The following is a 24,069-nucleotide window of genomic DNA, read 5'->3' on the forward strand; positions in this document are numbered from 1 at the left end:
CCTCCTCTACCTCCTCTCAACCCCTCCTAACTTCTTAGATGGTCTACTGGTCCTTGGGCCCCCTTGCCGACTTTGCCAACAGGTTGGGTGTTGCCTCTGTTTCATGGCTGTACAGAGGTATCCCTCTTCAGCCTCCCCTCAGGTCAAGACCTACTGCTACCCTGAGTTCCCCGCTGATTTTCACCTGGTTGGATGTTTGATCTGACACTGTTATGCTAAACATCATAAGGGTATCGTCCTGAAGGGAACTTTTTCCTTGTTTTACTAACATCACATCCCCTTGTGGCATTCCAGCCCTATCCTTCGGCTCTTTCTGCTTCTTTTCTTGTTTTGCAGGATGGTAAAGATTATTCCTTTAGCTGATTCAGGGCCTAGATCTCCTCCCTCCCTCTCTGAAGGATTCAGGCCTTGGGATTCTGGTTTCTTTTTCTCCTGCTGGCTCTTATTCCTCCCCTTAACTAACCTGGGGGCTGTGCTTAGGCTTGCTGAACAGGCAGAGTTCTCACTGCTGCCTTTGCCAAACAAACCCTTTTTTAAGGCCAGATGGCCACAAGCCCAGTTTGCCCTGCTTAATTAAACACCTCTTCTTCTGAATTCCCTACCCTGGAGTCAGGGGCCATCACAGATCCGGCCTATTACACTATCTTTTTAACTGCCATCAGAACTTAATTCCACAATACCCCCTTGAGGGGGTCCATCCACTGAAGTCCCTAGCTGTGCACTCCCATCTTATGTTTCTGGGATATCACGGACACTACGAGAGCACCAGGACAGTTAACTACCTTTTGGCCAGGATCTATCAGACCGCTGTCCTATCACAAAGTCCTAACCAAAAATAGGGTTGACTACAAGCACCCCGAAGGACTCCCCGTTAGAATGTACATTAGCTGACTGGGATAAATTTAGACAGGATGGCTTAAGAAAAAAGAAATTAATTTTCTTTTGCAATACTGCATGGCCCCAATACAAACTAGGGGACCAAGAGATCTGGCCAGAAAATGGGTCATTGAACTACAATAGCATCTTGCAGCTAGACCTATTTTGTAAAAGGGAAGGTAAATGGGGGGATGTCGTGTACATCTAAATGTTCATGACCCTATTCCAAGATCCAGATCTAAAAAAATCCTGCTGCGTATGCCTGGCTCACAACCCCTTCCAGTGCCTTCTTCCTCCACAGGAGCCCAGTGTTTTAGATGATCCCTTTATGTGTCCACCTCCTTGAGGTCCACAACTGGGAACTCTTATCCCCCCAGTTCTGAGGGGAGACAGTCTTCTGGACCATCTACCCCTAGCGCCTCATCTGGACTGCTGGAAATCCCACCACCTTCTCCCTCCAGCCCAGTCCTGTATCCTTCACTACCGGAGGGGAGTTCTGCCAGTACTACACAAAGTGAGGCTACCATTGGCCTCCCAATACCAAACTCTGTCCCTTAAGAGAAGTGCTGGCTGGTGACAGAAAAGCAATCAGAGTCCATGTCCCTTTTCCTATGGCTGACCTAGTTACTTGCAAAGAGAAATTTGGACATTTTTCCAAGGACCCCAGTCAGTTTGTCGAGGAATCCACCGAGCTGACAATGTCCTATGAACTTACTTGGGATGACCTACAGGTCCTCCTTTCTACATGCTGCACCTCTGAAGAGAAAAGCTGGATCCCTGGTGCAGCCTGGGCACATGCCAACGAATTGCCAATGAGAAATCAAGGACATATAACCTACATCACAGGAGGGGATGAAATCTCCAGCCAAGACCCCCTACTGGGACTTACAACAGGGAGGTAGAGGGCTTGAACACAAGAACCACATGATAAGTTGTCTCACAGAAGGGATGAAAAGGTATGTTGTTAAGCCTGTTAATTATGTCAAAGTCAGAAAAGTAACACGGGAAAAAATGAGAATCCTGCCCTCTTCCAGGGCTGCCTGGAGGAAGCCTTTAGAAAATATACCAGTATTAATCCTGACATCTCAAACGGCAAGTTCCAGTAAATACCCGTTTTATCACTTAATCTGCCCCAGACATTAGGAGAAAATTACAGAAGGCAGCTATGGGACCCCAAAACCCCATGTATTAGCTCATGGACTTGGCCTTTGGAGTATTTAACAATAGAGATAAGGTTGAGGAAGCAAAAAGGATTCAGGGACAACAATGAAAGGCACAATGATTGGTGGCAGCCCTAGCCCCTGCACCACCTCAGGGTCACCCCCTCACTCCCTTGCACAAGCCCATGGTGGGGACAAGATCTAGAAAATCTGGATCAGAGCCACTGCCCCACTGAGAAGGGACCTGTTTTAAATGCAGCCATGAGGGCCACTGGAAGGATAAATGCCCCCTGTATGGAAAAAGTCCACCAGGACCCTGCCATATATGCAAATGAGAGGGCCACTTGAAATGGGACTGCCCCCACGAAGAAAGGCCAGCTATGCCATGGTCAGCCTGTAACAACTGTTGAGTCTGGAGCACTACCATCTAACACTTTTGCCCAAAAGGCCAAATGGATTGCCTTGATCAGAGCACTCCAGCTAGGAAAGGGATTAAGAATCAATATATAGAGAAAAGCAGCCCAGATGGCAGAGCAGAAAGACTCTGAGCTCACTTGCTCTCACAAGCACAGCAAAATCACAAATATCTGAGAAAACCACCAGCGATGAAAAAAACTGGAACCTACCAAAAAAGATCTAGAACTAAAGACATAAAGAAGGAACCACAACAAGATGGGTGGGAGGTGCAGACTTGCAATATAATCAAATCCCATACCCCCCTGGGGTGGGTGACCCACAAACTGGAAAATAATTATATTGCAGAGGTTCTCCCACAGGAGTGAGAGTTCTGATCCTCACATCATGCTCCTCAGCCCAGGGGTCCAGCACGGGGAAGAGGAGTCCCCAGAGCATTTGGCTTTGAAGGCCAGAGGAACTTAATTATAGAAGCCCCATAGGACTGGGGAAAACAGAGACTTCAACTTAAAGGGTGCACACAAATTCTCATGCACACTAGGACCAAGGGCAAAAGCAGTAATTTGATAGGAGCCTGGGCCAGACATACCTGTTGGTCTTAGAGAGTCTCCTGCAGAGGTGTGGGGGGCGTGACTGCAGCTCAATCTGGGGACATAGACACTGGTGTCAGACATACTGGGCAACATTCAACCATGTGAACACAGGGGCTGCCATCTTGACTCCTTACACCAAGACCTGGCCACATCCAACTGGCGCGAGTGCTGGGATGCCTCGGGCCAAACTAACTAGAAGGGACACAGTCCCACCGATCAGCAGCCAGGCTGCCTAAAGACTAAAGAGCTCACAGCCACCTCTAGATATGCCCCTAGATACAGACCTGCCCACCAGAGGACCAAGACGTAGCTTCACTCACCAGGGGACAGGAACCAGTCCTTCCCACCAGGAAGCCTGAACAAGCCTCTAGACCACCCTCACCCACCAGGGTGCAGTCACCATGAGAAAGCTATTATCCCACACTGCAGACCAGATGCTACACTAGGACTAGCTGGGCCCTGGCCTTGCCCACTAGCAGGAAAATGCAACCTTTGGGACACCTTGGGCCCCATACCCAACAGCCAACAAATGGTGTCCGAAATTGCCCCCCCACTGCCCCCTTAACAATCTGAAATAAGCTCTGGGATCTCTGGGCCCCACAGCCAGACTCCAGGAACCAGTTCTGCCTGCCAGTAGTCCAGCAGTAACCCCAGGATCTGGCTTCACCTGCCAGAGGGTAGGCAACAGCTCCAGAGTCTTTGGGACTCTGACTCCACCCACCAGTAAGCCAGCACTAGCCCCATGGTCCCCTAGGATTCTGCAACCAGCCATCTTATGACCATGCTGCACTGAACAGCAGGCAGCAGTATTCGCACAAGGCAGGGCCTGGCAACCAATAGGACTAGGGGCCAATCAAGACTACCAGAATGCCCACAGTCAGCCCACCACAACAGAAGGACCCACACAGACTTCTTTGGGGGAACCCCTACAGCATATAGCTTGGGTGACGACAGGGGAGTACACTGCTGGGGTGCATAGCATGCCTCCTAGAGAGGGCCAGTTCTCCAAGATTAAGGAACGTAACTAATCTATCACGTACATAAACTACAACTAGCAACTTAGACAAAATGAGGTGGTGGAGGAATATGTTCCAGATGAAGGAACAAAATAAAACCCCAGAAGAAGAACTAAGTGAAGTGGAGACAGGCAATCGACCCAAGAAAGTGTTCAGAGTAGTAATAAAGATGATCAAAGAACTTGAGAGGAGAATGGATGCACAGAAGGAGCAGTTACAAGTTGTTTTTTTGTTTTGTTTTGTTTTTTATGCTGTGGTTTTTATTTTATTGAGATATAATTGACATATAACATTACATTAGTTTCAGGTGTACAACATGAATAGATACATGTCTATATTGTGAAATGATAATCAAAGTCTGGTTAACATCTATCATCATACATAGTTACAATTTTTTTCTCTTGTGATGAGAACTTTCAAGATTTGCTCTGTGACTTTTAACTATCTTTGCTGGGGCCACAACTTCTACCAGGAGTCTGACAGCTGAGTTATGACTTAAAATTCCAATTTTAATGGTTTTCCTCTCTTTCCCAGTGTGGAATGTGTTGAAAAAATAGGCCACGTTCCTCTGTCCAATGTCACATATAACTTCTTCCCTTGCTGACTAGGGGTTTCTAACCTTTTTCCAATGAGAACAGGGTGAGGAAGGCATGGTGGTTGAAACAAGTTTTTAACAAAGAGTTAGAAAGCATGAAGAACAACCAGAGATGAAGAATACAAAAACTTAAATAAAAAATACAGTAGAAGAAATCAATAGTAGGCTAAATGATTCAGAAGACTGGATCAGTGAGCTGGAAGACAGAATAGTGGAAATCACTGCCACTAAACAGAAAAAAGAAAAAAGAATGAGGGCTTCGCTGGTGGCACAGTGGTTAAGGATCCACCTGCCAATGCAGGAGACACGGGTTCAAGCCCTGGTCTGGGAAGATCCCACATGCCGTGGAGCAACTAAGCCTGTGTGCCACAACCGAGCCTGTGCTCTAGAGCCCGTGAGCCACAACTACTGAAGCCCATGCACCTAGAGCCCATGCTCTGCAACAAGAGAAGCCACTGCAATGAGAAGCCCGTGGACCGCAACAAAGAGTAGCCCCTGCTCACCGCAATTAGAGAAAGTCCGCGTGCAGCAACGCAGACCCAATGTAGCCAAAAATAAATAAGTAAAATAAATAAATAAAAACAAAAAGAATGAAGAGAAATGAGGACAGTTTAAGAGACTGCCTAGTATAATATCAAGTGCACTAATATTCACATTATGGGGTCCCAGAAGGAGAAGAGCCAGGGAAAGGGCCTGAGAAAGTATTTGAAGAGATAATAGCTGAAAACTTCCCTAATCTGGGAAAAAAAAAAAAAGTCACCCAAGTCCAGGAAGCACAGAGTCCCATACAGGATTAACCCAAAGAGGGACACACCAAGTTAAACTGTAATCAAAATGAGAAAAATTGAAGATAAAGAGAGAATACTAAAAGCAGCAAGGGGAAAGCAACAAATAATCTACAAGGGAACTCCCATAAGGCTATCAGCTGATTTTTCAGCAGAAGATCTGCAGGCCAGAAGGGAGTGGCATGATATATTTACAATGAAGAAAGGAAAAATATCAAGAAACAAGAATAGTCTATACTCATCAATCCTCTGATTCAGATTTCATGGAGAAATAAAAACTTTACAGACAAGTAAAAGCTAAAAGTATCCAGCACCACCAAACCAGCTCTACATCAAATTAGGAAATTATCTAGGCAAAGAGAAAAGACCACAACTAGAAATGAGAAAATTACAGACCGAAAAATCTCACCAGTTTAGGCAAACATACAATAAAGGTAGGAAACCATTCACACACAAAGCTAGTAGGGAGGTTAAAAGACAAAAGTAGTAAAATTGTCTGTATCCACAATAAGCAGTTAAGAGATACACAAAACAATTAAATGTAAAATATGATATCAAAAAGAGCAATCATGAGGGGAGAAGAGTACAAATGCAAGTTTTTTTTGTTTTTTGTTTTTTTTTTTTTGCAGTACGCGGGCCTCTCACTGTTGTGGCCTCTCCCGTTGAGGAGCACAGGCTCCGGACGCGCAGGCTCAGCGGCCATGGCCCACAGGCCCAGCCGCTCCGCGGCATGTGGGATCTTCCCAGACTGGGGCACGAACCCGCGTCCCCTGCATCGGCAGGCGGACTCTCAACCACTGCGCCACCAGGGAAGCCCACAAATGCAAGGTTTTAAAAAACATTTGAACTTAAGAAATCAGCAACTTAAAACAATTATGTATATATAGACTACTATACAAAAACCTCATGGTAAGTGCAAACCAAGACTATAATAGATATACACACAAAAAAGGAAAAGGAATCCAAACTTAACACTATAGATAGCAAATCAAAAGAGAAGGGAACAAAAAAAGGAAGGGGGAAAAAAAAAAGACCTACAAAAAGAAAAGAAATCCAAAACAATTAACAAAATGGCAATAGGGACATACATGTTAATAATTACATTAAATGTAAATGGACTAAATGTTGCCTATGAGAGACTCACTTCAGATCTAGAGACACACACAGACTGAAAGTGAGGGGATGGAAAAAGATATTCCATGTGAATGGAAATCAAAAGAAAGCTGGAGCAGCAATACCTATATCAGACAAAATAAGTCTTTAAAGTAAAGACTGGTACAAGAGACAAAGAAGGACACTACATAGTGATCAAGGGATCGATCCAAGAAGAGGATATAACAATTGTAAATATATTCAATATATGCACCCAACATAGAAGCACCTCAATATATAAGGCAAATGTTAGCAGACATTAAAGGGGAAATTGACAGTAACACATCCGAAAGCAGCAGAATGCACATTCTTTTCAAGTGCACATGGAACATTCTTCAGGACAGATCACATGCTAGGCCACAAAATGAACATCAGTAAATTTAATAAAATGAAAATCATATCAAGCATCTTTTCCAACCACAACAGGATGAGTCTAGAAATCAACTACAATAGAAAAACTGCAAAAAACGTCTAAAAAATATGCTCCTAAACAATAAATGGATCACTGACGAAATCAAAGAGGACATTTAAAAATACTTAGAGATAAATGACAATGAAAACATGACAATCCAAAACCTATGGGGCACTGCAAAAGCAGTTCTAAGAGGGAAGTTTATAGAGATACACACTTACCTCAGAAAACAAGAAAAATCTCAAATAGACAACCTAACCTTACACCTAAAATAACTAGAGAAAGAAGAACAAAATCCAAAGTTAACAGAAAGAAAGAAATCATAAATATCAGAGCAGAAACAATTCAAATAGAGACTAAAAAAACGATCAATTAAAATAAAAGTTGATTCTTTGAAAAGATAAAAATGTTGATAAACCAACAGCCAGATTCATCAAGAAAAAAAGGGAGAGGGCCCAAATAAAATCAGAAATGAAAATGGAGAAGTTACAAAGGACACGACAGAAATACAAAGGATCATAAGAGACTATTATAAGCAACTTTATGCCAATAAAATGGACAACCTAGAAGAAATGGACAAATTCTTAGAAAGACACAATCTCCCAAGATTGAACCAGGAAGAAATAAAAATACAAAGAGACTGATTACCAGTACTGAAATTGAATCAGTAATTTAAAAACTCCCAACTAACAAAGGTCCAGGACCAGATGGCTTCACAGGTGAATTCTACCAAACATTTAGAGAAGAGTTTAACATTTAACCTCCTCAAACTATTCCAAAAAATTGTAGAGGAAGGACCACTTCCAAACTTATTCTATGAGGCCACCATCACCCTGATATCAAAACCTTCAAAGATATCACACAAAAAGAAAATTACAGGCTAACATCACTGATGAACATTGATGCAAAAATCCTCAACAAAATACTAGCAAACTGAATCTAACAATACCTTGAAAGGATCATATATCATGATCAAGTGGGATTTATCCGAGATGCAAGGACTTTTCAATATCCACAAGTCACTCAATGTGATACACCACATCTACAAATTGAAGAATAAAAACCATATGATCATCTCAATAGATGCACAAAAGGTTTTGATAAAATTCAACATCCATTTATGATAAAAACTCTCCAGAAAGTGGGCATAGAGGGAACATACCTCAACATAATGAGTTCCATATACAACAAGCCCACAGCTAACATCATACTCAAGAGTAAAAAGCTGAAACATTTCCTTTAAGATAAGGAACAAAGCAAGGATTCCCATTCTCACCACTTTTATTCAACATAATTTTGGAATTCTTAGCCACAGCAATCAGAGAAGATAAACAAATGTATCCAATTGGAAGGGAAGAAGCAAAATTGTCACTGTTGGCAGATGACATGACACTATACATAGGAAATCCTAAAGACTCCAACAGAAAACCACTAGAGCTCAATGAATTTGGTAAAGTTTCAGGATACAAAATTAATATACAGAAATCTGTTGCATTTCTAAACACTAACAATGACATACTCAAAAGAGAAATTAAGGAAACAATCCCATTTACCACTGCACCAAAAAGAATTTAATACCTAAGAATAAACCTACTTGAGGAGGCAAAAGATCTGTACTCTGAAAACTGTAAGATGCTGATGAAAGAAATTGAAAATGACATGAACAGATGGAAAGATATACCATGTTCTTGGATTGGGAGAATTAATATTGTTAAAATGACCATACTACCCAAGGCATTCTACAGATTCAATGCAATCACTATCAAATTACCAATGGCATTTTTCACAGACCTGGAACAAAATATTTTAAAATTTGCATGGAAACACAAAAGATTCCGAATAGCCAAAGCAGTCTTGGGAAAGAACAGAGCTGGAGTCAGTTGCCTCCCTGACTTTCATACTACAAAGCTACAGTAATCAAAACAGTATGGTACTGGCACAAAAACAGACACACTCCCTCAATGGAACAGGATAGAAAGCCCAGAAATAAACCCACACATATATCATTAATTAATCTATGACAAAGGAGGCAAGAATGTACAATGGAGAAAAGATAGTCTCTTCAATAAGTGGTGTTGGGAAAACTGGACAGCTACATGTAAAAGAATGAAATTAGAACATTCTCTAATGCCATATAGAAAAATAACCTAAAAATGGATTAAAGATCTAAGTGTATGATCAGATACTATAAAACTCATAGAGGAAAACGCAGGCAGAGCACTCTGACATAAATTGCAGTAATATTTTTTTGGATCCGTCTCCTAGAGCAATGGAAATGAAAGCAAAAATAACAAATGGGACCTGATTAAACTTAAAAGCTTTTTCAAAGCATAGGAAACCATAAACAAAACAAGATGACAACCTACAGACTGGAATAAAATATTTGCAAACACTGCGACTGACAAGGGATTAATTTCCATATACAAACAGCTCATACAGCTTAATATAAAAAAAATACAAAACCAAACAACCCAGTCAAAAACTGGGGAGAAGACCTAAATAGACATTTGTCCAAAGATGACATCCAGATGGCTACAGGTACATGAAAAGATGCTCAACATAGCTAATTATAGGAGAAATGCAAGTCAAAACTACAATGGGGTATCACATCATATCAGTCAGAATGTCCATCATCAAAAAGTCTACAAGTAATCATTGCTGGAGAGGGTTTGGAGAAAAGTGAACCCTCCTACACTGTTGGTGGTATTGTAAGCTGACATAGCCACTGTGGAGAACAGTGTGGAGGTTGCTTAAAAAATAAAAATAGAAAATAAAATAAAATAAAATAAAAATAGAGTTACCATGTGATCCAGCAATCCCACTCCTGCACATATATCTGGAAAAGACGAAAACTCTAATTTGAAAAGATACATGCACCTCAATGTTCACAGCAGCAATATTTACAATAGCCAAGACATGGAGGCAAACTAAATGTCCATCAACAGATGAATGGATAAACATATGATATGTATACTATATATATTCAGTGGAATATTACTCAGCCATAAAAAGGGTGAAATAATGTTATTTGCAGCAAAATGGATAGACCTAGAGATTATTATACTAAGTGAAGTAAGTCAGAGAGAGAAAGACAAATATCATATGATATCACTCATATGTGGAACCAAAAAAATGATACAAATGAAATTATTTAGAAATCAGAAGCTGACTCACAGACACAGAAAATAAACTATGGTTACCAAAGGGGAAGGGGGGTGGGTGGGAGAAATTAGGAATTTGGGATTAACAGATACACACTACTATATACAAAATAAATAAATAACAAGGACCTACTGTATAGCACAGGGAACTATATTCAGTATCTTGTAATAACCTATAATATAAAAAAATCCGAAAAAGAATATATATGTATAACTGAATTACATTTCTGTACACCTGAAACACTGTAAATGAACTATACTTCAATTAAATAAAAAAGAATTTTGTTAGGAATTGATGTTAAATTTTATCAAATGCCTTTTCAACATCTATTGACGTGAATTATGTTAATAAGTTTCCTAATATTTTAAAAAAGAATCAATATATATTTACTGATTCCAAGTAAGGATTCCAAGTAAGGATTTCTAGTGCTACCTGCCCATGCTGCCACACTGAAAGAAAGGGACTACTAATAGCTAAAGGGTCCCTTATAAAACACCAGTTAGAAATTCTAGAACTCCTGTAAGTGGTCCAGCTTCCAAAGGAGGTTTCAGTCATTCATTGTAGAGGTCACCAAAGGGTCAACACCTTTCTTATAAGGGGAAATGTCCTGGCCGACAAGGCCGCTGAGACTGCAGCCAAAGAACAGCCAGCCCTACAAGCTGCAGCTCTCATACCTGACACTCCACCCTTCCCAACTGTGCCATCTTTTATACCTGAAGAAATTGAGTGGGCTAAGTATAGGGGACTGGAAAGAGACCTCTCAGGATGGCAGACAGAGGATGACAAGCTTCTCACTGCTGGGGCTGAGCAATGGAACATAATTAAGCACTCCCACAAATCTTCCCACGGAGGGTGGGACTCCCTACTCATACTGTTTACTCAAGTGTTCCTCGGTGAAGGAATGTCCCAAACTATTAAAAATATCAACAGGGTTTCTAAGCTTTGTGCCCGCAGTGACCAGGAAGCCTCCACCCCTAACTTGGCCCATACAACATTGGTCAACCTATCCAGGGAAAGATTGGCAAACGGGCTTTACCCAGATGCCCCCATGTAGGGGATGAAAATACCTATTGGTATTCATAGACACTTTTACAGGGTGGATAGAAGCTTTCCCTGCTAGAACTGAAAAGGCAATAGAAGTATCCAAATTTCTGCTTAAAGAGATAATTCCAAGATTCAGATTACCCAAAACTTACAGAGTGATAATGAACCTTCCTTCACTGCCAAGGTGACCCAATAGGTTTCCTCAGCTCTAGGTACTCACTACCACCTCTACTGCTCCTGGAGGCCCCATCCCTCAGGCAAGGTAGAAAAGCAAATCATGTTCTAGAAAGAACGCTGGCTAAACTATGCCAAGAGACTTCAGAAACCTGGATCTCCCTGCTGCCTGTAGCCCTCTACAGACCAGGATGGCCCCAAAGGGAATTTTAAAACTTAGCCCCATTGAAATGACCTATGGAAGGCCCTTTTTGACTTCAGTTCTCTTGTTTGATGAGAAAACCCACCAACTGGCCTCCCACATTGAAGCCAAATTGAAAAGGCCCTCAGAGAATAAGGAAACAATGTGCTGCCTACCCCCCACAAAAGAAAAGGTCGAAGTCTCCATCCAGTCAGGGCACTCTGTCCTACAAAAAACTTGGAAGGAAAGGTCCCCTGAGGACCAGCTACAACCAACATGGAAGGGACCATTATCAAGTGCTACTAAGTACCCAACTGCTGTCAAGCTACCAAGAACTTCTAGTTGGGTTCATCTGTCTAGAATAAAACGTGTAACTTATAAGTTCCAGGAACCAGAAGAGCTATGAGCCAGTGGAAGACCTCAGATACCTGTCGCAGAGAATAGGTGACTTCACCTGGCTGTGGTGGGTTGGCCTAGTAATCCTTGTGTTTTTAACTATCATCCTCTTATTCTGCTGCTTTTCAGAAACCCCTCCCCCTCGTAAATATCTTCTTTGCCCTTGCTGGGTCTGAGAAAAAAAATGTAGTAATATGATGTCAAAAGCCATGATACTCCTAGTAGCGCTTCTCACGATGGCCATGGCTCAGGGGGAATGGGAAAATAATGCTTTAGTAAACGTATCTAAAAGAGTTGCCTAAGGAGAAAAACTAGTTAATTGTTGTTGGGTCTGCCTCAAAAACTCTGGCTCACAACAACCATTTATAGGCACAAATAGGTACATGGATACCCCACCTCCCCTGCCACTGATAGAAGCGCCATGGGAAATACCCTTGTCAGGCCTGATACCTTGCCTGTGTTTAACTCTTTTTAAAAAGGTGACATAACTTTTCCCCGTTAATCATGGCTACTTTTGTTATCCAGAAAACCAGTCAAGCTTCCAAGGCCACTACACCTCTTATGGTTCTTTTGGCTATGGTGAGCCGCTTTGGAACAATCCCTGGCTACCAGATGGTAATATCACTGCAGTGTTTTGGAACCCAGACCCACACTGCATTCCCATGAATGCCTCCACTCTGTGTGCTTATAAGAAAACCCAGACTGAAGGTGCCTATGGGATAGGGATGAAATGGACTAAAAATTGGGCTAAAAACTGTCCGGCTCTATGGAAATGGTGGGTAAAATCTCTTACATCAGTATCTCATCTAAGCCAAGGGCATGGAAAACTCCTGAACTCAACTATTTTGTATATGCTAATGGGCTCCTGTCCCCACATTGTGTTCACAACTTGTCCCTTCCATGGATCCAGACAGCTGCTTCCTTGTTAAATTCTTCTGTTCCCAGATCTCCTGCTGCACCTTCAGGATATGGCTGGATATGTGGCACTCCCCAGAATGAGGGCCCAAAGACAAGTGCGCCCCAGGGGAAATTTGGCCCCTATGTAAATGCTTATCCTTATATCAATAATGTGTGGCACTGGGGAGCCTGTGCATTAGAACATTTGGTCCCACTCACAGTCACAATACATAATGATAATATCATCCCAGGAGGGCCACTGGATTAATATTGGCAGGAAGAGGACTGGCAGGGGACTGTCAGCTCCATGGGGTGGCTTTGCCTACCATGAGGTAACCCTAGAAGATCTAACCAACACTTTAGAGAGCTTAGCATTGACCACGGGAGATGCCCTAAAAGGACTTCCAACTTCTTTAAACTCATTGGCCAATGTGGTCATGGACAATAGATTGGCCTTGGATTATTTGCTGGCTGAGCAGGGTGGCATTTGTACAGTCATAAACGAAACCTACTGTACCTATGTCAATAAGTCAGGCCAGACCAAGATGGACAACAAAAAGATTTACGAACAAGCATCAATGGTTACGCTGCTACAACAAGATCAGACCCTAATACCATCTGGTCCACCATTAAGAGCGCCTTCCCTAGCCTTACTTGGTTCCTGCCCCTCCTGGGCCAGTAACGATCATACTCCTATTCCTCCTCTTTAGACCCTGTGTCTTTAACCTCTTGGTAAAGTTTGTGTCTTCCAGGTTACAACAGTTCCACATCAAAATGATGGCTATGCGAGTACTCCAGCCCATACTGCCCTCCGACTTAAAACAAGAAGCTGTCCTGCCCCTGGGATTCCTAGACCAGGCATCCAGAGATATTTACTCCCTGACAGGCAGGGTCGACACCCCGTACTCATCCCTGAAGCAGCTACAGATGATGGAGTGTCGCCCCTCTGCTTCTCATAAGAATATGAGAGTAAAACCTCTGAGGAGGGAATGAATCAGGAGGGAAAGGGGCAGGACACAGCTGCTAGATAAATGAAGCGGGGGCTCAGTTGTTGGGACGCGATAAAGACCGGCTGGAACCAGCTGAAACCAAGGTGGCTTTGAGAATAGTCTGGTCATTATACTTTCATTGTAATACTAAAAATCACTCCCCCTTATGCCACGACAGTTCTGAGGCGGACAATAAAAGGCCAAAAAATGGGCAGTGGCCCACTTCCTGGGAAATTTCCTCTCTTGCCTGAAACAGCAAGAATATTCCTCCCACCTGTTAGCAGTATGAAATTAGCCCATAAAAACCAACAACCCCATTCCCTGGGGCCACTCTTACTTTCTGAGATGCTCCCCATTCTGCCTATGGAGTGTGTATCCCTCTGAATAAACTTGCTTTCACTTTTCTTTGGCTCGCTCTTGAAATACTTCCTGGGCGAAGCCAAGGACCCTCACTTGGTGGTCCGTCCTAAGGACACCTGTGGGTTCCAGGACATGACATTTCCCTCTCCTGCAATGAAGGTCAGTGCCTCAATTTGAGGGTTGTGAAATCTGGAGGGGGGATGCAAGGTAGGGGTCTGTCTTTGTTGTCTTTTGCTCAGGGCTGGAGTTTTTGGATTAGTTTTGGCTGAATGACTCACCAGCTGGCAGACCTTGGCAAAGGCCTTAAGGGCTTCACCTGTAAGATGGAGCTGGGAACAAGTCTGAGAGCTCTACCAGCAACAAAGTTAAAGTGAAGTAGATAGGAGTAGGAAGAGGTGGCTTGTTGCCGGGTTTCTTCAGCGTGTCATGGACCCAAAGTGTGTTGGCACCTCCATGCGCTAGAAAGCTGTCTCAGAGCAGGCCTTATGGTGCCACTCTGAGCCCCAGTTTGCTCTTCCTCTGGCATTCCCAATCCTGGAAACAGAATCCAGCAGGGCCCCGACTTCTCCCCACTCACCCATGACAACAAGTCTTACAAAATCAGCGGATTCTACCTCCCAAATTTACATTGAATTGGCTCATCCTCTCTTTTGCTTTGCCCAGAAAAGACTTACGTTATCTCCTGGCTGGAGTCTTCATCTTTCTGACGGTTGGCTTCAACCTTTCTTTGTCACCGACCTTCCTGAGTCAATCCCCAACAAGGGGCCTCCTTCCTGGTATCCTTCGAGCAAAGAACGAGACGAAATTTGGTTCAGAAGCAAAGGAAACTTTTCTTCTTTGACCAGAGAACGGAGAGGTGTGCGCTCCGGCTCTAAACACTCTGCACATGTTCCCCACGCTCTCTCCGAGAGCCTGTGGGTGGGGCTACTTTATTCGAGTCTCCTCAGCGGGGAGGGGGCGGGGTTCTCCTGAGGCGGGCGCAGCTGTGCGGTCACGCGCTAGATCACAATGCCGCGTGCAGCGTCTCTGCACACGGCCCGCTGCTGCCATCTTGGATCGAGTGTCCTGAGCTGCCCTTCGGTTCGCTGCGCTGCCGGGAGCTGAGATGCCGCCGGCACTAGGAGCCCTGGTCCCAAGTGCCTGGGGCAGGGCATCTCCTTGCAGCCCCTTATGGGGAAGCGAACCGAGACTAAGCACAAAGGATTAAAACAAAGGTAAGACTTTATTTCATTACCCAGCTTCTATTTTTATTAATGGACTTTATTTCATTACCCAGCTTCTATTTTTATTAATGGACTTTGCCGGTGACAAATTCCTCCTCTGCCTTTGTCCTGCTTCTCATTCTTGAGGGGTGCTGAGGGGCCGCGGCGGTGGTCTGTCTTATGTAACTGCTTCTTGCTGAGTTTGGGCGTCATCATAACCTCGGGTAGAGGACCAGAACTTCTCCCTAGCCACTTTTAGATATGTTTGATTGTCACCAGGCCTTGGCCCTAACTGTTCATATTCCTGAGTGGCCGCCATTTGTCTAACCTTTTGGAGACAGAGGACATAAGACAATTTAAGATACATGGCCCAGATGTCAGCGAGAGAACGATGGTTATTAAGGGGCACAGGAAAGTAGAAACCAAATGACGCTGGGGAGGGCCTGTTTTACCCTGCACCACATTTGTTCGGCAAGGTCAGCCTGGCTGGCTTCTGTGAGCCAAGTTGCTTTTTCTAGTAGCCTGTCTGCACTTACTCCAGTCAGGCCACTTGCATTGACATAAAAGCAAATTGACACGCTGGCCAGTGCACAGACCCCTCCCTGTCAGCTAACATAGTCTAGGGCAATTCGGTTGTCTAGGACCAGGCTGGCCAGTGAGTCAACTGATTTTTGTATGGGGTTTAAAGGTTTGTTTTGTTTCACATGTCAAGTTGTTTTCTAACAGTTTGAAGTCGAGGCCAGTCTCAGTGGAGACTGTCACCACTGTGGCTACTACCTTTTTTAGGGTGACAGCGTTATATGCAGTTCCCCCAGCCAGGGTCACTAGTACTCCAATGAGTGCAATGACTCCTGGGATTAGTAGTCTTGTGGCTCTTTTGGAGTGTTATGGCTTCTTCGTGTGGGTAGTGGGTCGATTGTAAACTCCAACTAAGATTGGATGTGGTCCCACAGTTCTCATGGTGACACAGCCCCTCACCTTAGTACTGTCTAAGCATTGGATGCCCAGCCCCTCTTTGAGTTTGGGGGCATACCCAAGAACGTGTATCCTCTTTGTAAGCACAGCGACCCTGTGCCATTGGCTTGAGTCCTCGAAGGGTCAGTGCTCTGGTGTTTCATCTACTTAAGTACCTCTAGGACTCCATGGGGGCACCCAGGTACCAAACTCAACTGTTTTCCCTTGTTGGATCACTTGATTCACATATTGTTCGTGCTGTTGGTCTGTAAGTGTCTCAAGGGGGATCAGCTGCTTCAACTTGTTTACTGTTTATCACCAGCTGGGAGGAAGGTGGTATTTAGTAGTTCCCCCTTGGTTATTGAGTTTCCTCTTAAAAATGTCTGATGCTCCTTTTCTGTTTCAGGTTGGGCATGACAGATCCAACAGTCAGTGAATTTCCATTGTCCTAAATATCTCTGGTCACATTGTAGAAGAAATTTGTTTGCCATGGGGCGACCGTGGGGGTGAACATTCTAATGCCCAAGATGGCAAAAGTATAAAGGAAGTATAGGGCACTCATTTTGTCCTGGGGGTACAAAGAAGACTCAGCACAATGGCAGCAGTTACCGTGGTATCTTGTGGGCTGCTGGTTTTCTGGGTTTTTAGGTACACATAATTTCCAGGCCAGAAGGGGTGTAGGGCCAGGTCAGTGGGTGCGGGCAGCACCTGATTACCTGTTCTGTGAGAGCTTTCATGGTTTCTCCCTCCTGGAGGGCATACTTGAGTTGTTCCACTTTAAGGGGGTTAAGGTATCCCTTTTCTTGGGCTTAGGGAATGGGCCTACCATACATGAGTTCAAATGTGCTTAACTTTAATTTATCCCTTGGGGCAATCGGAAGCAACTTAATCCAGTTTTCTTGAGTTTCCTTACATAGCTTGGCTAAGGCCCCTTTCAAGGTTTGATTGAATCTCTACTTTTCCTGATGATTGGGGTCTCCAGGCTAAGTACAAGGTCCGTTTTATGCCCAGGGCACTCGTTCACTTGAGACACAAATGCTGGACCAATCCCACTTTGTCGGGATTCTGGGAGTCCAAACCGGAAGATTATTTCTTTTAGTCATGCCTTAGCCACTCCAGCTGCCATTTCAGTTCTATCAGGGAATGCTTCTATCCACCCAGAAAATGTGTCTACTAGCACCAAGAGATAGTTGAAATTGCCCAGTACTCTCAGTATGACAGTGAAATCAATCTGCCAGTCTTCTCCAGGATATGCCCCTCTGGTCTGAAACATTTAAGATCTTTCCTTGTCTAAGCTCTAAGACTTGGGTGAAGGCTATCAGCTCTGCCTTCTGGGCAGAAGTCCCTAAGGCTAGGCTACTTGGGTCTGAGAGGTTACTGAGTATCCTGCCAGCCTTTTCCCTCCCTCAAAAAACTACTTCCATCTCTGAACCATTCCTTTTCCAGTGTTTGGGAGAATTTCATTTCCTAGGTCAGGGCAACTGGAATAGGCTGTCTTTTCCTTCTATTTAATCGTGTTCCAAGGGCCCTGTTTCTGTAGGTAGTAAGGTGGTAGAATTATTGTGTGACAGATTTTTATAGTAACCACTAGGTTGTCTAATGGCTCTATGAATGCCCGTTCTTAGGCCTTCCCTGATACCCCCTAAATTTTGCAACTCTTGTGACCGAGTTTGCCAGAACCAAGTAAGTGGCACTGGTGTCGACTAAGAATTCAACAGGCATCCCCCTGTGTCCAGTGTCAGCCAGGGTTCCTGAGGAGTAAATTGGAGTACCAGCTTGGGAGCCCCCGATCCTATCATTTTCCATTAATTTGGACCATCTGCCTTTGAGGGTAGTGGCTGGGATCTGCCATTCCCATACCCCTTTGGGACTCTTCCAGTGTCCCTCTTGGTTACTTACGGCACACTGATTGGGTCCTAGTTTCCTTGGCTGGCTACCCCTGGATGGGGGCTAAGGGTCCTCATCAAAGTTGAGAGTCTCTGTGGGCAGTTAGTCCAGATTCGCATGCCAACCAGTTGCTACTAGAGGGCAATAGCCAGTGGGTGGGCTTGCTTCCAGGTCTTTTTATACTCCTCCTTCTCCTCCTCCTCCTTCTCCTCCGTTATTAAAGGTTGTGGTAGGGAACCTTGACCAGGTGAGAGAGATGGGTATCTGGTTCTATTGGGTTGGTCAAAAATTTCACTCAGGATGTTACGGAAAAACCCGAATGAACTTTTTCGCCAACCCGATATTTTTAATTTCTGAAGTTTAAGCCTAATGTCGGGGGCGCTTTGGGAAATGAAATACAACCTCAGGATTGCAACCCCTTCCAATGACTCAGGGTCATGGGTAGTATAGATTCAGAGGCATTCCCTGAGACACTCTAGGAATGCCGAAGCATTTTCCTTGGGCTCCTGACTAATTTCCTTTATCTTATTCCCATTGACAGATGTCTTTCCTGCTGCCTGGATTCCCTTTAGGATCGTATTTTTATAATGGGTCAGCCTCTGTCTTCCACTCCCTGCTCCATTGTCTTGGCGGTCCCAGTTGGATTCGTTATCTGGGACCGCTTGAGTCCCCAGTCTGAAAATAGCGTGACCTGCATTGTTTCTGTTCTCTTTGTCTGCTTCCTCTTGGGCTTTTAAAAAGACTGTGGCCTTTTCTTCCCCTGCTAGGAGTACATTGAGGAGGCTCTGGATGTCAGCCCAGGTGGGGCCGTGGGTCTGAATGACCCCCCTACTCAGATTCAGGACCCCTCTGGATCGTCTCTCAATCCCTTACAATGACATTTTCCCAACTACCGAGGGGGCTGTTGGAGTGATTTTTTTGGTATGAAAATGCCATAAGATTTGACCCAAATAAGATTTCCAGGTTGGGAAATTTGGAACCAGCACCAAACTCTTAATGGATTCCTCACGAGACCCAAATAGGCCTGGGCTCTGATACAGTTGGGGATTTCCCTTGCATTTATTAACGGCCTGTGCCTGAACTAGTCAGTCCTTCCTCAGTCAGAATGTCCCGCAGGAGGCTAGACGGGACTGCCTCCAGGCCAGAGCAGCTTGGCCGAGGCGGAAGTCTTCTCTTTTCTCCATTCAGCCAAAAAGGAGAAGTTTTCAGACTTCCCGGTAAAGGGCTAAAAACAAGACTCCCACGCGCTCCCCAGATCACCAGGGCAGCTGGAATGCTGTGCTGTTACCTGGAGGAGAGCCCGTGGAACCTCAGTCAATCAAGAATCTCCCAAGCTTTGCCTCACAAGCGGAGCGGGGAGGAGAGGTCAGATGGTGGGTGTTGTGTTTCCTGTTCTTGCCAGCAGCTCACAGGGATTCCTGATAATCACGGGGCTCCCCAGCCCACTTCAGAGAAACTAGCTCTGACAGGAAGAGGTCAAGTCACCGGTCACGTATTTACCTTGGGACCATTTCATACTCAGGCAACCTTGGTGCCTTTTCCTGAACTTTGGCGGAGCATCCTTGTTCTAATTTGTCAGGTGGCCCTCGTTACCTGGACCTTTTCCTGGTCTTGCCTCTTGGCTCATGGGACTGTCCAGTTTCCTTCACCAAACCAAAAGTGACTGTGGAAAATGCTACTGCTGAGCCCTGGAGGTGGGCAAGGAGGACAGAATCCCTGGTGCGGCCCCTACTGCCTTGCCTTGCACAGGGGTCCACAGGGCAGCACTACTGGTGAGACAGTGGGCAAGACTGCTGTGGCTCCCTCTCGTCCACACGTCCTTACGGTCCCTGGACGTCAGACACTGCAGGAAGTCCAGCCAGAGGCAGCGGACAGATGTGTGTGAGTTTCAGTCTCTGATCCGCAGTGATGCCACAGTAGGATTCCCTTAGGAGGGTGTGGTCCAGATGCTGCTGCAGGCTATACTGTGTGTGCACCACACCCAGGTACTGGGTTGCTGGGCGGAGTTGCTCTGAATTCAGCTGGAGGCTGCTGCCGTTCTACCCCATCAGAGTGTACTCAGAGATCAGAGTCAGTCATCCTCATGTGAACCTCCCAAAGCTTCCGCCATCCTCCCGCTGGAGCCGGGGCGAGCCTGGAGCCTAGTGGGTAGGTGCAGGCAAAAAGGCCATGGTCTGTTCCTTCATGGTCACCAAAATTTGTTACTAACCCTTTAGAGTCGGGCGCCAACAAGGCTCCTCCTGCTTGTTGTCATTTGAGCCACTAGAATGAGAGCAAGTTTGGTTCAGAAGCAGAGGAAAGTTTTATTCTTTGATGAAAGAATGGAGAGGTGTGAGCTTGAGCTCTGAAGTACAGAGTCTCTGGAGCAAGCCATTGGTGGGGCTGCCTTATAGGGTTCTTCTCTGTGGACAGCCTGAGGGGCAGAGTCCTCATGGGGCAGGGGCAGTCGTGTTGCTTGCAGAGCTCCAGAGTGAAGTGCTGGGTGCAACGTTTCTGCACATGGCACGCCAAGTTGGGGTGTTGGGTGCAGCAGTTCTATGCTGGGAACGCTAATCTGACGTGTTAGGTGCAAGGCCTCTGCATACGACATCTTATATGCAAGTGAAACTAGACTAAGCGCAAAACAAGAGGCTAGGCCTTATCACCTAGACTACATCTTATTTTTGCTAAGGACCCCAGTGGGCTTGGCAGGGGACATCCCTCCTTGGAAGCTTCCTTGATCAGTCCTCATTGTCATTTATGCTGGGAGCTCCCTTACTGTTGCTTCATTGTACCTGCTAGTGTGTGCTTCCACATTGGTGCAATTATTCAAACAATGTCTCTCTCCTTTATTTAGACTGTAAAACTCCCAAGGGCAGGGTCTGAGTCTGTTTTACTCATCATTACATCCTAGGGACTAGCGTAGAGTGTAGTACATAACAGATGCTCATTAAGTCTTTAATAAATGATGAGTGAAAGAAGGAATGAATGGGCAGTCTCAACAGTCTCTAGTCAGTCTCCCTGATCTCAGACTTGGACCACTCTAGATCATTCTTCAGTTTTCTTACCAAATCTAGGCTCTGAAATCTTGCAGGCAACAGGAAGTAATTAAACCTCTTAACTCAACCCTTCGGAATCTAGTTCCAGTTTACCCATTCACCATCCCTGCCCTCTCCCCAGGCTCTAGCCCACATTTTCTCAACCTCAGCACTATTGAAATTTTTGGCTATATGATTGTTATTGTGGGGGCCATCCTGTGCATTGTAGGGTGTTTAGCAGCATCTCTGACCTCAACCCACTAGATGCCAGTAGTACCCGCCCCTAGTTGTGACAATAATGTCTCTAGATGTTGCCATATGTCCCCTGGGGAGCAACTGTCCTCACCTGAGAACCACCACTCTAGCCATATTATAAGTTTTCCCCAAATATGTTAAGCTCTTTGATGCCCTAGGTCTTTGTAAGTCCTACTCCCCCAGCCGGAAATGCCACCCCCTCTGGGATAAGGGACTTCCTATTCATTCTTCCAGATCCCATCCAATGCTTCCCTTTTCTGTGAAACCTTCCCTGATTTCTCAGGGCAAGAAGCAAGGATAATAATGCTGGCAGTTTTTATCTTTATGAGAGTCTTATGAAGATGGAATAGCCCAGTGTTCATGTAAGGGCTTGGCAGAAGGCACAAATGCATGTGTCAACCGAGTGAACAAATGTTTGGTATGCATATGGTTGGTACCCATGGAAAGAACCAGATTATTTATTTGTCCTCAAATAGCTGAAGGATGATCTGTGAATGAGCAATTACTTGGTGAGTTATGAGTGAGCTCTCCTGGGAGGTTGATAGTAACCGTACATTAGAAAAAACTTAATAAATAGGGGTGTCAGGCCTGTGGTAAAGGGAGCACCCACCCCAGCCCAGGCATTAGAATGGTTAGGCAGAGGCTTGAAGACCATCTGCTGGGATGCAGTTGGGGTCTTTGCCTTGGGTGGGAGTTCAGTCGGGTGGCTTTTGTTCCTTTCTGACTCAAGGACTCTGCAGTTTGAAATAGTTCCACTGTTTACTGATAAATTGAGTCTTAGATTTAGTGGCAGAGTTAGGCCTGGGAGTACCCCTGGCCACAATGAAATCCCCTCTTTTCATTGTACTAATTGTGCAAGATCTCTGCCCCCCCAAATGTGTGAGTGATATTTCTACTCACGAAGAAAGAGGTCGTTCTGGTGAGGGTTTGTGGTGGACACTGTGACGTGCTGCCGTAACCCCCTTCGGGACCCTTCAGGGCTGCTGTGAAAAGAGAACCTGCAGCTGTTGGCACTCCATGGCGATTGCCTCTGCTGGGAGAGCCACCTTTCCCAGAGCCAGGCCCCTTCCCAGAGCAGCCACGTCTAATGACTGATCCACGTGGGAGGTGCAACGGCCTGGCTCCCCTCCCTGACTTGGGACAACTCTGTGGGCTACTCCAGCTCCCTGTGTGGCCAGCCGAGGCCTCCTTGAGATTGTATCACAGCTCAACTTCTCCCTCTGTCTCCTTCTACAGGTGTTGATCCAAGAGCACTCCCTAATAACCATCCTGCACACTAATCTATATCTGTCCTTCTTGAGGACCCCAGCTTGAGACAGGACCCCCTCTCTTGCTCACGTATTCGTGTCTCTCCGTAACCCCTTATACTTTGCCCATGGAGATCAGAGCCCTGAGAGCAGTGACTCCTAAAAAGCCATGTGAATTCTCACTGGACTGTGGGGAACTATGAAATTTAGGGGATATAATTGAAGTGGCTTTTGCGTGTATGTCTCGAAAATGATGAAGCCTTAGATCACTCTGACGTCTCCTTGCTGCCTCTTGGTGTTATTGGAGAGCTTTCTTGAAGATTCCTTTATCCTGTGAGTCCCCAAGCTCAGGGCAGCGGGGTACTGTGGCATAGTTTTCAAAATGCAAAGACCAGTATACTTTTTGGTGTGGGCCATAGAAGATGCCATACAGGTAAGACTCGGAAAAGCTGGGATTTACACACAGGTCATCTGGTCTGGGGTCTACATCTGTACCCACTGAATTAAACTATCCTCCTATCAGCTGTGGCTTGGAGGGGAATAGACCCATCTCCAGAACAGGAAGAGTCTCAGGCAGAAGCACTCCCATTCTTAAAATATACCCACTCACAGGACAGAGAGAGGTGGGAAGAAATCAAGTGACAGAGGCTCCACAATAGAGACAGCTAGAGGGCTAGGTCCTGGCACAGGGATCCTCTGTGAGCTTCCTCTGGTTTCCCCAAAGTTTTAAGCATGCTTGACATCTGGCAAGGACACCGGGAAAACCTGGATAAAATTCTGACCCTTCCTCCCCTCCCACAGCAGCTCCATCTCTCCTTTCCAGAGGCCTCCTCTGAGAGGTCTGCTTTCACTAAATTGCATTTATTCAAATAATCTGTCTCAGAAAGATGCCAGGCCTAGCAGAAACCCTCCTGGGATTTGAACCTGCAGTTACCCGGAGCAAAAGTATTTCAAACCTGAGGCTGAGGTCACTGAGCCAGGCCCTGAGGGGACTGAATGCAAATTTTGTACTTCAGTTTAAATCTGGGCAGGAGGAAGGGTGCCTGCTGCCTGCGAATGCTGGAGCTCCCCAACTCTTCCTGGTCCTTGCTTCTGGTTGCAGCAGACATCCCTGGCAACAGGGAGGCAAAAACAGGCTGCAGTGCACAGGGCTGCTGGCTGCTGCAAGATTTTCCTTCTTCAGCTGAGTCTCTTTTCATTTAGTGAGTACCTACTATGTGCAGGGCACAAAGTTATCTAATCCTCACCATGGCAGTGAAGGAAGTATTATTTGGGAGGCAGTTCCAGGAAGTTGGAGCTCA

The sequence above is a fragment of the Pseudorca crassidens genome, chromosome 3, assembly GCF_039906515.1.
Source record: "Pseudorca crassidens isolate mPseCra1 chromosome 3, mPseCra1.hap1, whole genome shotgun sequence".
Lineage (NCBI taxonomy): Eukaryota > Metazoa > Chordata > Mammalia > Artiodactyla > Delphinidae > Pseudorca > Pseudorca crassidens.